Source organism: Cupressus sempervirens, chromosome 8 (genome assembly GCF_028749045.1).
Source record: "Cupressus sempervirens isolate cs-2001-9-10 chromosome 8, ASM2874904v1, whole genome shotgun sequence".
Lineage (NCBI taxonomy): Eukaryota > Viridiplantae > Streptophyta > Pinopsida > Cupressales > Cupressaceae > Cupressus > Cupressus sempervirens.
In genome coordinates, this window is record NC_143125.1 from 836,308,095 (window position 1) to 836,322,065 (window position 13,971).

A 13,971-nucleotide genomic window follows, 5' to 3' on the forward strand; every position below is an offset into this window, starting at 1 on the left:
ATGACTTTAGTTGGCCAAGGTCACTACATCCTTACCTTTTTTAATGACTTTTCATATTTCACATGGGTCTACTTCCTTCATCAAAAGAGTGAAGTGGTTCATAGGCTTCAAGCCTTCAAGATTCATGATGAATAGAAATCCAAGAAAGCCATCAAGGTTCTACAAGTGGACAATGAGAATAGATATGTAGATAGAAGACTTAGGGACTTTTGCAAACTTGAGGGAATTGATCTTCATAATCCACCAGCATTCAATCTGCATAAGACAGATGTTGCAACTATGAGGATAAAGACTCTCGAGACCATGGAAAGTTGCATGACAAAGGCAGAGTCTCTTGATCCTACATTAGAAGTTGAAGCCATTAGTAGTGCTACTCACATACTTAACAGGTCTCCTCATAATGCCTTAGATGGGAAGACTCCTTTTGAGGCATGGTGCAGCAGAAAACTAGTTGTGAGTCACTTTAGAGTCTTCAGTTGTCCACCATGGGCAAACCTATCTTACAGAGGTTGCAAGGCATCGACACCTAGGCCTTGTACTTTCATTGGATATGAAGATAGTGCTAAGGCATACAAACTTATGGATCTAGAGACTCATGAGATCTTTGTGGAGAAGGATGTTCACTTTGAGGAAAGTTCACCCAGCTTATCCTCTACTCCTCTCTAAACTTCATATATTGTGGAAACTGATAGTGACACTAGTGATAGTGCTTCAATAGATTTAGACACATGGGGTTCTATCAACAATCACAGCAAGAGGTCATGACATTAGTCTAGTTCACGTGCTTATATTGCCACAGTGAAAGGTCTAGCATAACATGGTAAATCTTGTCTTCTAGCTCCAACTTTAGATGATGACTACATGGTAGACATTACAAGCTTGTTCATGGAGTCACACACCATAGACTTGGGAGAGAGCCTTGAGGACCTACATCTTCTCATTGATGATGATGATCCTTCTACAACTATTGTGAGGGCTCACTCTGACCCTCATGTCCATTCTCTACATGATCAATCTTTATAGGTTGGCATGATTGTGGATCCTTATGAATAATAGTTGTCAGAGGTCTCTTTATCAGTTGAGGAGATAGATGGTTCATTGGAACAGGTTCAATAGGCATCCTTGCTAGATCTTCATTTGTTCTTTTTAGTACATTTGGAAGGGGCAAACATCAGCATCAACACAAGGATACTTGAGTAGGTTTCAGGGCCACCATACATCTTTAGGATTCTACCTTTGCCTTTGTTTCTTCCAAAGGGGAGGAGCATCATTTTGCACTCTTGGACCAACTTCTTCCTTAGACCAACTTTCACTGACAGACACTCTTCATTTGGGGGTGGGGGTAACTACCTTGTCTCTCTTCCTCTTCTGTCTTATGGGGGGAACTTTTTCTTCTTATGAGGTACTTGTTCTTCTCCTTCTTCACTTATGTATATACTAGATGAATGTCATAATGGGGGGGGAGGGGGTCTTGATTACTCCATCCATCCATACCTCTCTTTTCATTTCTCTTTTTGGGGGAGGGTTTTTCCCATGAGGTTTTTCCTCTTTCTCCACTTTATGAGAGGTTACATTTCATTATGTACATGGGTACCTAACATGGCCTAGTAGTCAAGAGCCATCTTACAGTTTATCCTAGTTTTCATAAGCTTCAGGGCATTCCCCTAAGTTGCATTTAAGGGGGGGGTGTTGGCGTAAAAATGTATTTATTATTTACACTTACTTAAGTTTACTTAGGTTAATGCATTGTTTCATTATTTTTCATTATTTTATTATTTTATTTTTGTGAGACACTTAGGAGCTTGTGCACCTTTTTTAGTTGTCATGTTGACCACATAGAAGTATGCAACTCTATTTCAGCACAAGGTGTCTACAACATTGGAGTTTGCATCATTCACTGAGTTGTTATGCAGACAACATAGTTATTTGCACTCCCTTTTTAGCACATGTTGTCTACATCACTGATTTGCATGTTACACCATTGTAGGCTTATCCTCTCATCATCACACTTACTTCTATACTTAATGGAGGATAACCCATATCTAGTGGACATGTACCTAGTTTAATGACTTATCATGTAGCTAATTTCAAGGAATTCTAGATGAATCTCAAAGGCCTTTATATATAAGAACTCCTAGTGTACTCTTATGAGGCATATTGAATGAATATATCATCATTCTGATCATACTCTCTTTTTCTGGTGTACAGTTGTGCTTGCGTTTGAGTTCTTAGTTCCTAGGGGAATTTTTACCTAAGGAAAATTCTTATAGGGACTATATAATTTATAAAATCAATTCTTTTTATTTTCCTTTGGAGAGTCGATCAACATATAAAAAAGATACCCTCTTGTTGCTTGGGAGAAGGTTTGCCTCCCTAAGAGGTACAGAGGTCTGGGCATTAGAAAGATCACCCACCTCAATAAGGCTCTCCTAGCTAAACAAATATGGCGGATCTTTAGTAGCACCGGTGAATGGAGGGACACCCTGGTAAACAAGTACCTTAGAAGACCCACTCTTCTTTTCACCTTTTTTAATGAAGATATCCCAAAAGGATCGAACATTTGGAATGGGATCATGAAAGCCAGGGACCTGGCTAAGGCCAGGATATCATGGAAATTGGGAAATGGGAAGGACATCCAGTTCTGGTCGGATAGATGGCTTTCCCAAGATCCACTTACCAATAACCCTATTTTTGAGAGATGGATGCAAGCTTGTACTGATCAAATTGGGTCCAAAGTTTGTGATTATTGGAATGGCCAGGAATGGAGTGACCTATCCCTCATCTCTGAGGACTTGACTCCTATAATGCTTATGCTCAATTCCATGATTCCTATCAATTTGGGGGATGAGCTGGTCTGGAGGGATAATCCCAATGGAAGATACTCTATTGCCTCAGGCTATAATTCCCTTTGGAGCTTAAAAGAGAAGGCCCCTTGGGCGGAGGCTTGGATTCTGGGTCTCACTCCAAAGATCAACATTTTTTACTAGCTGGCTCTTCAGAACAAAATCCTTACTCATGACAATCTCATGAAGCGAGGACATGTTATGCCCAGTAGATGTCCCTTGTGTAAGAATCAGGCTGAGACCGGAAATCACATTTTCATCTTATGTGACTATGCCAGGGAGGTGTGGAATGTCATCACACATGATAATGAAACCCTCTGGTGTAAACCGAATAATCTCATGGATTTTTTCCATCAGTGGAAAGGTCTTTGTAAGATTGCTGGTCGGCAGGATCACTCGGACTGGATTTTACCCCATTTTTGTTGGGGAATTTGGAAGGAAAGGAATAATAGAATATTTAGAGACAGAGAGGAGCCGGCTATAATCCTTGGCAGGAAGTTCTCGAAGAATATAAAGGAAAATCTCCAAGTGCTGAAGGAGGAAGAAGAAGAAGAAGGGGACAGAAAGATAGCTAAAGAAAAAGACAGGAACCTCAAAAGGCAGGATGCTAGCTAGCTTCTCCCCCCAGATGGTTGGTCAAAAGCCAACTTTGATGGGGCTTCGAAGGGTAACCCAGGCCCTTCAAGTTGCGGTGGAATCATAAGAAATAGCTATGGGGAGGGAATAGCTACCTTTGCTTCCCCGCTGGGAATCCAGACTATTCATCTAGCTGAAGCAAGAGCTACGAGTAAGGTGGTCAAGTTGGCTTTTGAAGCCGGGATTACTAAACTCTGGCTTGAGGGGGACTCCAAAAACATTATTAATACCATTAATGGTATTTCCCCTCCATCATGGACGATTGCGAACATAATTGCTGAGACTTGCGCCACTCTCACAAAGTTCAATAAGGTCCACGTCACTCATGTTTACAAAGAGGCAAACCCAATCGCTGATTGGTTTGCTAATAAAGGGGTTAACGCTACCAATAATCTGACCTGGCATGCCAGAAAATATTTTCCGGTGGAGGCAAAGTTGCTTATCGACCAAGATAAAATCTTGGGAAGGACGGCTCAAATCCAATGCAATTATGGATAATAAAGATTGCTTAATAAATGGTAAGTGCCATTATTGGCATCGTGATTTTCACCAGCAAAAGGGGTTTCCTCTGACATTTCAACACATTCGAAAGGACGATACCATTATTTTTAGAAAGGGGTATATTCACGGGTATCATAAAAGAAACATCACCATTTTTTCGAATGCAAATAACTTGCACAGTTCAAAGTTCATGAGAATTGTGGAAGTTGATCAGGTAAACATGACGAGTGAGAGGAGCAGAAAGGAGCCAGTGGGGGAAGTTTAGAAGTGGAAGAACAAGGCCAAAGTTTGGAGAGAGCTGGAAAAGGGTGGGGTTACTAATTTCTTCGAGAAACTTCATGGCTCGAATCCTGAGATCACTAACAGCATGGTGAATTCGTGGAATAATGGTAAGGTTAAGGTGAATGGGGTCTACTTTCAAATTACTGAGGATGTGGTTGCTAAAGTCACGGGGATTCCGATGGAGGGGCATAAATTCTTCAGAGACAAGAAGATGTCTTCTAATGCAATCAAGGATTTTGTGAAAAACACTGAAGAGCTGAACAAGCTAGGCAAGAAAGAGACATTTTTTGTAACGGATACTATAAAGAAGCTCTGGAGGTATGTTCTCTACGCTGTCATTGAATATATAACCCTAGACCCCAGGTTTGATAGGGTTAGGACTCACCATTTTGTGATTCTGAATCATTTTCGCCATGGTAGTAAGATCTCCTTCCCGTATTATCTTTTTAACTTGATGAACAAGGCCATTTCTAGTTTTAAAAAGAAAGCTACCATCAACCCGGCACTGCATGAGGGTCTTCTGCTTCTGATTCATGAGCATTTCCACGCTCAAACCATTAGCAAAAACCCTATCCAGGGGGCGGATGTTGACAAGAGCAGCTCCAATTTTTCCTCAGATTCTGACGATGTCGAGAGCATCAGCTCTGATGAGGTTTTTGAGCATTCAGGTAAGAAGACTAAAATCCATAAGAAGGATTACCCCTCTATCAAATTACCCAGCAGAAAGAGCCCTAGAGGTCATACCCCAGCTAAAACTAGCTCTGCTGAGGTGGAGGAGGAAATGGATACTGATGATTCTGACAAGGTTTCGAAGGAGGAGCTGGATGAGGAGAAACTGAGAAAAAGATAGAAGAGGGAGGGAGAGAGCATGGAGTGCTCCAGTAGTCAGGGAAAGGATTCTCTGCCCATTCCCCTCTCCCCTATACATCCTCAGCCTCCTTTGGAGGAAAATGACAACTCTGGATAGATTGAGGGGGAAGTGCAAGTTAATAACAAAAGGAAGGCTTGGAAGAACTTGAATGTGAGAACGGCCACTATGGGAATCTACAAAGAGGCGATGAACCCCCAACTCTTGGTGGATGACCTCGAGAAGCCTAGACTCAATGAGCTAATTGACCCGGCTATGGTGGCTATTTCTGATAATGCAAGAGAAATGGGCATGAATCTGTTGAACAATGCCCGCAATAGCATGATTGACAACTTCAGATCAATTAAATGGATTTTCCATGAGCTTGAGGATGTCAGAGATAGGGTTTCCCAAATGGAAAAAATCAAGAGCAAGACAGGAGCAGAAAGCCAAGGTGACCGGAACAACTGGGAGACTCTGATGGAGAGGAGAGTAAAAAATATTGAGAACTAAAATCACAACCTGGCAAGTCAAATGATCTCCCTCCTCGCTTCGATCAACGACAACATCCTCTCTCTCTTGGAAAATCTCAAAGATAGGAACCAGATGGAGGAAGATGATAAACAGAACAGAGACAAAGATAGGCTGGATGTGGATAAAGCCAAGGACAGCACTATGGAGTAGGATTTGACGAACGCCCAGGATCATAAGCCAGAAGAGCAACAAGAGTGCACCGAAGCTGCCCAGACCATGCTCGAGATGGAGAAGTAGTCTGCTAGGTTGGGTCTCTATCCTTTGGTTTTTGTTTCTCCTGGCTTTGGCTTTTTTTCTGGTCTCTGTTTTTCTGGTTGGTTCTCTGGCCTTTTTAGTGGGCAGTTGTTTCGAGCTGGGCCTTTGGGCTTATTTTCATCCGTAAGGCTTATGTTTTGGCTTGGCATTTTTTCGCTTATTTTCAGCCTTTCTTGTTGTTAAACTTATGGGTTTCAGGACCCCTTAAAACCTGTTTACCCTATCAAAAACTTATATAAATATGTGCTTTGGGATATGAAGAGACATGGTGGAAAGTTATCACCTTTCATAACTAGTTTATTTATTCTTCATGAATATTATGAATAAATCATGGATGATTACCCAAACATTATGAGCCATTAAGGACAATCAATAATGTAAGCCCCATAATGTTGGCTAGTATAACAACATAGTAACAATGCATAATCTAGTACATCAATTGGAAGTGAGGCTCGATTCTGTTGATGCATGGAAATACCAGTAGTGATGGTATATAGATTCATCAGCTTAATATCTAATAGAGGTTTTTATAGAGATGATTTTTTTGTGAATTGAGATGCCTATACATTGGAGTATTTGCTAGTGGAGACATTGATTTTTATCATCAATATTTATTAATGTTGATTTGCTATTTATTAATATTTTCCCTATTCTCATTATGGATCTATTTGTTTCATGTATTGTTGATTGATACTGGTCCCTACCATAATCAATTATTATATTATTACTGGTGATGTAAAGATATTCCTGACTAGTCTTGTAAAATAACCAAGGAGAAATAATGCAAGGTTAGATAATATATGATTAGTTTATAATGTCAATATTAATGATTGTTAAATATTAATATATTTATAGATTTTTTTCAATACAACTATCACCCTACCAAAAGGAATCTAATTATCAATGTTGGATGTTCTTTTAATACACTTGATATAGAATCTAGATGTTGCAAACAAATCATCCTTCTCCCACCAATGAGTTATTCCATTCAAGAAAGACCATGTTTGATGATATCAATGGACAACAAAATAGGGAGACAATTGCTAGATTGTGGTCTAACTTAAAAGGACAAGGTGATTTAAAATATTATTGTTCTTGCAAAATTTTTAAGGGCTTAAAGACTCGAAGATATCTAATCAAAACAACCAAGGAACATTGTAGGCAACATGGTCACATTGAAGGGGGAAACAAATTTCATCCATTTTTATGTATTTGAATAATTTATAAAATACATCAAACATGATTTTATGTCATGGTCATGGTAATTATAAGGTCATCATTTTGCTATAGGCCAACCACCCTGGGTTTCATGTTAAGGCCCATGACAATTCAGAGAATGTGGATTTCAAAATGAGGGAACATGGAGGTGTGAATATAAAAGTAGAAGGTAGTTATCCAATTGAAGAATATCTAAATGATGAAGAAGATCACGATGATCAAGATGATGATGATGATAATGGTATTGACATAGACCTTGATGTACCTATACTTGAGAAGGCACATGTTCCCTTATACAAAGGCTCCCAAACAATTCTTCTTGTTGTTGTATTGTTTTTGGTGAACTTGAAAGTTATGAATGGTTTATCCAACATAGCAATGGCATGTATGTTAAGGTATGTCATCGTTTCTAATTTTTTAGTCTTAATTCCCTTACAATTAACATTGGGTGAATTGTGTAGCAATTAATATTCTTTATATTAACAAATTTTAATTTTTTTTTGCATAGGTTTATAGGTGAGTGTTTGTTACCACCATCAAACATTCTACCTCACTTGTACTAAGAATTTATTACCATTATGAAATTACATGATTCTTAAATCAAGACATTTTCCTATTTGTAATACAATCCAAATACTATGAACAACCACTTATGAACATCATAATGGATGCCAAGATGTCATCTCTTTAGTTTGGACTACAATGTCCTCTTTTTTGGTTTATGCAGTGGAAGAGTTGATATACAACTTTATATGTATGACATATTTTTATCTACCATGATTGGAAACCTTAGAAGCCACTATATTCAATAAGATTCTAACTTTTCCCTTGTGGGTATTCATTACTCAATGTTGTAGAAAAGCATTATTATATAAAGCTTATCTTTGAATTCATTTAATACTTTTGAGTAAAGTATTTAGTGTGACTACAACACAATGGAATGGAATAAATAACATTCTCAAAGGGTCACTATCATGTCATGTGCTCTGCCACTAACATCCTTGTGCAAAATACAATCATATGACATAAAAGTATATATTTGAAATGCATTATTGTGTGTATGTATTATCATTTAACACATTGATTAAACTAAGTTTTACTTTGATGTTCTAATTTTCATGCCACTAGTAGGAATTAAACTGGATTTTATCAAGTTCTAATTACCATGCTATAGTGGGAATTTCTACTTTATTGAATATGTATATGGACAAATGGCCAAATAGGAATTTTGGATCCTTGTAGCTTTATATCTAATAAGATAGATTCCCTTTTGTAGATGACCTCTTCGAAAAATAGGATAGATTGCTTAAGAGAACAAGATTCTAACAAGAGAAAATATGAGAGAGACAAACATGTTCTCATATCTGATGTTCCTTTCATATTGGTTATGAAAGTTACACCAGATCAATAATGATAGAACCACTATTACAATAGTTTTAAAAAACTAGGGTTTTATAACAAAGCATATCTCTTCTATTTTTATGAACCTTTGCATTACCTATTCACTAGGAAAAACATAACCTATCTCTATTTTCTCAAAAGAGTTGGCTGATCCAAATGCTAAGAAGGGAATATCTTGATGTTCATCAATTTGAGTTTGCTAAATTTCATTATTGTGTAAATAAATAATCTTTTAGTAGGTAAGTCATTTACATTTGTATGGAGTGTAAGTCAGGTTGAAGTTTATTGTTTCCTATTTTGGAGAATGTGTTACTGTTAATTTTCTTTCTAAAACATACTTTTGTCTTGTTGTTCAAATTTGAAAATAATGTGTTACTGTTAATTTTCTTTTTCAAACATACTTTTTTTTTTTTTAAATAAAGATTGGTATTTTTTTTTTCCATTCAAGTATCATTTGTGAATTAGTTTCTAGTGATGCAGCCTATTTCTTTGTTATGTGTTTTTCTTATACATCAAAATGGGCTTCTTACTTAGTGTATATGTGGCTTCAATATTGTTAATTATGTTTTTATCCAACTCTCTAGTTGTTCTTGCACAAAATAATTTTTGGCAATCAGCTCATTCTACCTTTTATGGTGGCAGCGATGCTTCTAGCACTATGGGTAACTATTTTACCTACTATACCTATCCCATTGTTGTGATATACTATTTGGATCTATTAGCCTATGTCACTAATAGATCCAAACAATATATCACAACAAAACTCAAAGTAATCAATGAGATTTTGTTTGTTCTTTTATCACTTGTCTTTTCCATTGGCTCTCTAAGTGGCATGGGCTTACTAAAAAACAACAAGATAGGTATTGTTATTTTCTAATCATTATGAAGATTGACATAGGACTTCATAGAACTAGCTATTTTTTGTATCTAATTAATGCAAAGAGCCATAATAGAATTTTCCAGATTAACAAACAACTATCTTGTAAGCCTTGTAAAGAAAGTTGTAATGCTTAGTCATGTTGCTTAACTAGATCATGTTACCTTTCCTTTATCAAGAACTGCAACACCAATAAACCTTGATTAGGTACTTTATGAAATTTTTTGTTAATAGCTACATTTCGATACTTTTATTCACATATATATTGTTTACTCAGTGCCACTTATGCTGATAGGTATATATCAATGTAAGTTGCAAAATTATCTATTGATTTTTTAACATTTAATAAGGTGATTCTCATAAATGATATTTCACCTTAAATGCTTAATTATTCAATAATATTGGTAAATTTTCACTTATTTAAACTAGATAATGGTAATTGTATTAATTATTTAATTTAGTTTTCTATCAAACCTTTCAAATATGTAGTGTGAAATATAGACTCTTTAACTAAGTGACATTTTCCATTTGTGTTAATGTTCACTATTAAACATTATTGCGGTTCTTTTTTTGAAAGTTCAATATTGTGATATATCATGTTTTCTATAAATATTAGATTGTATGAAAAAGATGACATCTCCAAGCATCCCCATCTCCTATTTTCAGAAATAGGTGATCTGGTCTAGGTGCTAGTTTCCTATAAAAGTACTAGTACATGTCTTTTGACAACCTAAGGGTACATTGGTAATATAAAAAGCTACATTTCAGTAAGTCTCTATATGGTGATGTTTAATTATTCCTAGTTGACATAATGCTCAAGTAATGTGAATCATCTAATTTGGAGTAATCTAAGGTGCATTCCTTTTTTTAAAAATCATTACAAAGTGCAGAAGTATTTTATACATATTGGAGAAAAATATATGTTCTACATATTTTTACAGAAAATAAGATAGTTTACATGACTTTATAGACTTCCATTCTCATTATAATCAAAATTATTTTCTCTCTAAAGTGCATAAGGTATAGGAGTTTGCAAATTTAATTAATTTATGATATAGAAAATAATAAAGGGGCATTAGAGAAGGGGAGATTAGACATGCAAGTGATAGAACTATACAAATGTAACAAAATAAATTATAACGTATACAAGAATTGAAATACTTTTCTAGAGGAGAACAAAAATAGAGGTAATGACTGGCATTTAGATGTGCACTAAACTCTAGTAGATGATGTTATTTTTTAGATGAATGCACCTAATGAAAAACTCACTATTGTAATTGGCTAAAGAACTCACTAGTTGACATGCATAGTACTACTTCCTTATCATTCTCATATTGATTATAGCTCTATTTTTTATATAAACAACTTTCTTATGCCATCAAAGTCTATTCCTACCACAAATATGGGTATGCTATTGTGGTAGCCTATTGTCAATTTAACTACCTAAATTTAATTGATATCTCTATTTATATTGTCTCTATTTTATATGAAGTATATGGATTTTATCTTTTTTTTCTAAGTTTCCAAATAGAAGTGGATTTTTACCTTCGTATAGTGGTGCCATGTCCATTATGCCTAAATGAAAGTGGCCATTTCTCCTCTAGCAATATTGTTGTGTAATTATAAATGAAAAAGGTGAATACTAATCCCAACAACAAGAGTCTCATCATTTTTAAACCTCAAAAAGGACATGCATTGTTTAAATACTTCCTTAAAATTAGAATGCCTTCCAATGTGACTTTCCTTCAAAGAAACTAATATTTCCTAGTCTAGAGCAAAGGAGTGACTATTTCTATTATACTTATCCTAGAGAATCATAAGACATATTGCCTTGTAATATTCATATTCCTCTTCAACATAGATCAATCCTATTGATGGCTTTAACACTTCAAGTATTGCTATAGTGTTTGATTTATCTTTTTTAGCCTACTTAGGAGGAAACATCTAATTCTAAAAAAGCTTCCTCATCAAAACATTTGTGTCCTAAAAATTCTTGTTAACATGTTGCAGTGTAAAGTTAGGTGACTGTGCAGATGGCCACCCTAATTTGATAATAAATCATTCCCTCTTTAAAAAAAATTTCCATACATGCTCTACATAGTGAGGGCATATGGGAGTGATTAACCATGTCTAGACATCCATGAAGTGCCATAAAAAATATTGATTCATGCAACCTAAACCACATGACAACCTATACTCATCTGAGCTACCTGAAGATCATAGAAACCAATCTTCAAGGCCTCCCTAAACATCATTTTGTTGTAGTTATTTTCAATCAGCTTAATGGAAATATTTATTTCATTAGGAAACACCATATGTTCATAAGTAGAAGGAGACCCTTTGCCTCAAGGATTTTACTGAAGCCAAAATCTTATCCATCCATATGATCTCTTTTGTAAGCCAAAGAATTGCAGCATTAGTAGTCTCAAGAAAAAAAATTGGCATCATCTATTCCATCACCTACATCAGCTAAAGAAAATCAAGTAGCATCCAGGAAGAGAAGTCCTTTGTTGCTTGATGCAGATTTCTAAAATTGCCCGTAGACTTTGACATCTTTTTCAAGTTGAGCATCACATGCCCATTACACCTAAATGAACATCACCATTTCTCCTCTGGAAACATTTTTTTATGTGTTTATAAATGAAAAAGGTGAGATGGTTTTGAATCAAATTCTTACCAGAAACTCATAAATCAAAGGGGTACTAGTACTCAAACTCTTTCTTCATGCACTTTAGCAAGTTAGCAGGAATATTTGAGTGTGGAAAAGGACCCCCACAAAACACATAATTCCAAACTTTGTCTGCCATCTACTCATCTTTTATTGTAGTGGTTGTCTTACCATAGATATCCCCATTTTGGAAAAGGTGAGCAACAGTGTACAATATGCCATGTATAGTGTGGAGTTAGATAAAGATTCTACAAGAAACTATTCATCACATGGAATTCTTGTTCCAAGGCCAAATGATCTAGTAGCAAGAGGTGACCTCAATGGAAGACCAATTACATCATGTCCTATCAACTCAATCGTACATGATGACTTTTTGGGGACCTTGGACATATTTGGATAAGCAATATTAATGGTATCCCTCTAGGTGATAATATAGTCTTTAGTTGTACTATAATCTATACATATTTTAATCGATAATATTTTCAAAAAAAAATTAGAACTAAATGTCACAATTTTGACACAAATGAGCATAGCATTTCAATGAGGATGCTATACATGCCACGTGAGTTTTGACCAATAATCATTGTAATTTTGAGGCACATATGCATAGCATTTCAACAGTGATGCTATACATGGGATGTGCATAACAACTATTACTTGTCACAATTTTGACAACCATTGGTCACATAGGTGGAAACAATGTTTGTGGGTTGAGGTGGATATCCTAACAATAGTTCTTTTGATATATCTACCATAGTAATGTTGCAATTTCATCACAAGATTCGGCTGGCATAAAATTGATGAAAAAGTACAAACAATAGTGTTGGTCATTTTGTTGACATAGTAGAGTCAAAACTGCAACAAATCCTCGCCAAAAATTGAGTCCAAATTTACTATTGATCCATTCCATCATCTTTCTTTGATATTGACAATGTTGACCTATACACAAACATTTGGCTATCTTGTGAGATATCTTACCATGATTTTTCTTACATTCCTTTCATGCTTAGCCTTCATATCAATTTTCCTCCGTTCATTTTAGCCTTTCACTATCCTTTTTTCATTTGATTTTTGATCTAATAAAAAAGAGTAAAAAATTATGCTATGAAGTCTCTTGAAATTTCTACTCCTTTGGATTGCATCCTTTCCTATTTTTCATTACACTTTCATGACTTATCCTATGTTGGCCTTTAATATCTTATCCAAATGTTCTTTACAGAAAAATTTTTCTCTATCTTGGGTACTCTTGAGGATTTTTCCCTTGAGGATTTCTTCTTTTCATTTTCCTTCATTCTCTTTTCTTCCATCTCTTCCACTAGCTTGTTAATCCCTCTTGTCCTCCACCTTGCTAGATATTGAGACTACATGATGTGATCTTCCCTAGGAGTTTGGTCCTTGTTTGATGTGTGGGGGCATCCTTTGTAGATATTTATTGATCCTAAAAAAATCAAAGAAAGTGATATATTTAAAAAATCCAAAAAAATGATATATTTCAAAAATACAAAAAAAGATATATTTCAAAAAATCCAAAAAAACTGATATATTGTCAAAAATTCTAAAGATTGGAATGTGTCATGAAAAAATTATCATCTTAGTGAAAAACCTAGCAATAGGCACTTTAATTTATCTCCAAAAAAATTATATATTCGGGTATGTGCAGGATCATGCTGTGCCAAAAAGTGGCAATCTGAAAAATATGTGGTTCAGAAATGCCTCAAAGAATTTAAAAATCTATTCCAATTTTTTCCCCACCCATCCTGATACTAAATGAAAACAATTAATACCTTTATAATTCCTACTATATCGTTCGATACCAACCTTATATAGTCATCTTTAAAACATCTTGAAAATGTGTTTTTGGCATGTTTTTATGTGTTTTTTACTTCAAGCATGTAGCTAAGGACTTTTT

General features: G+C 35.5%; 1 pseudogene; it reads right to left on the reverse strand.

Annotated features, from left to right (window-relative positions):
• Positions 1-12,452, reverse strand: part of LOC149545007 (leucine--tRNA ligase, cytoplasmic pseudogene) — a 51,827-nt pseudogene extending 39,375 nt beyond the window's left edge.
• Positions 12,453-13,971: the final 1,519 nt, after the last annotated feature.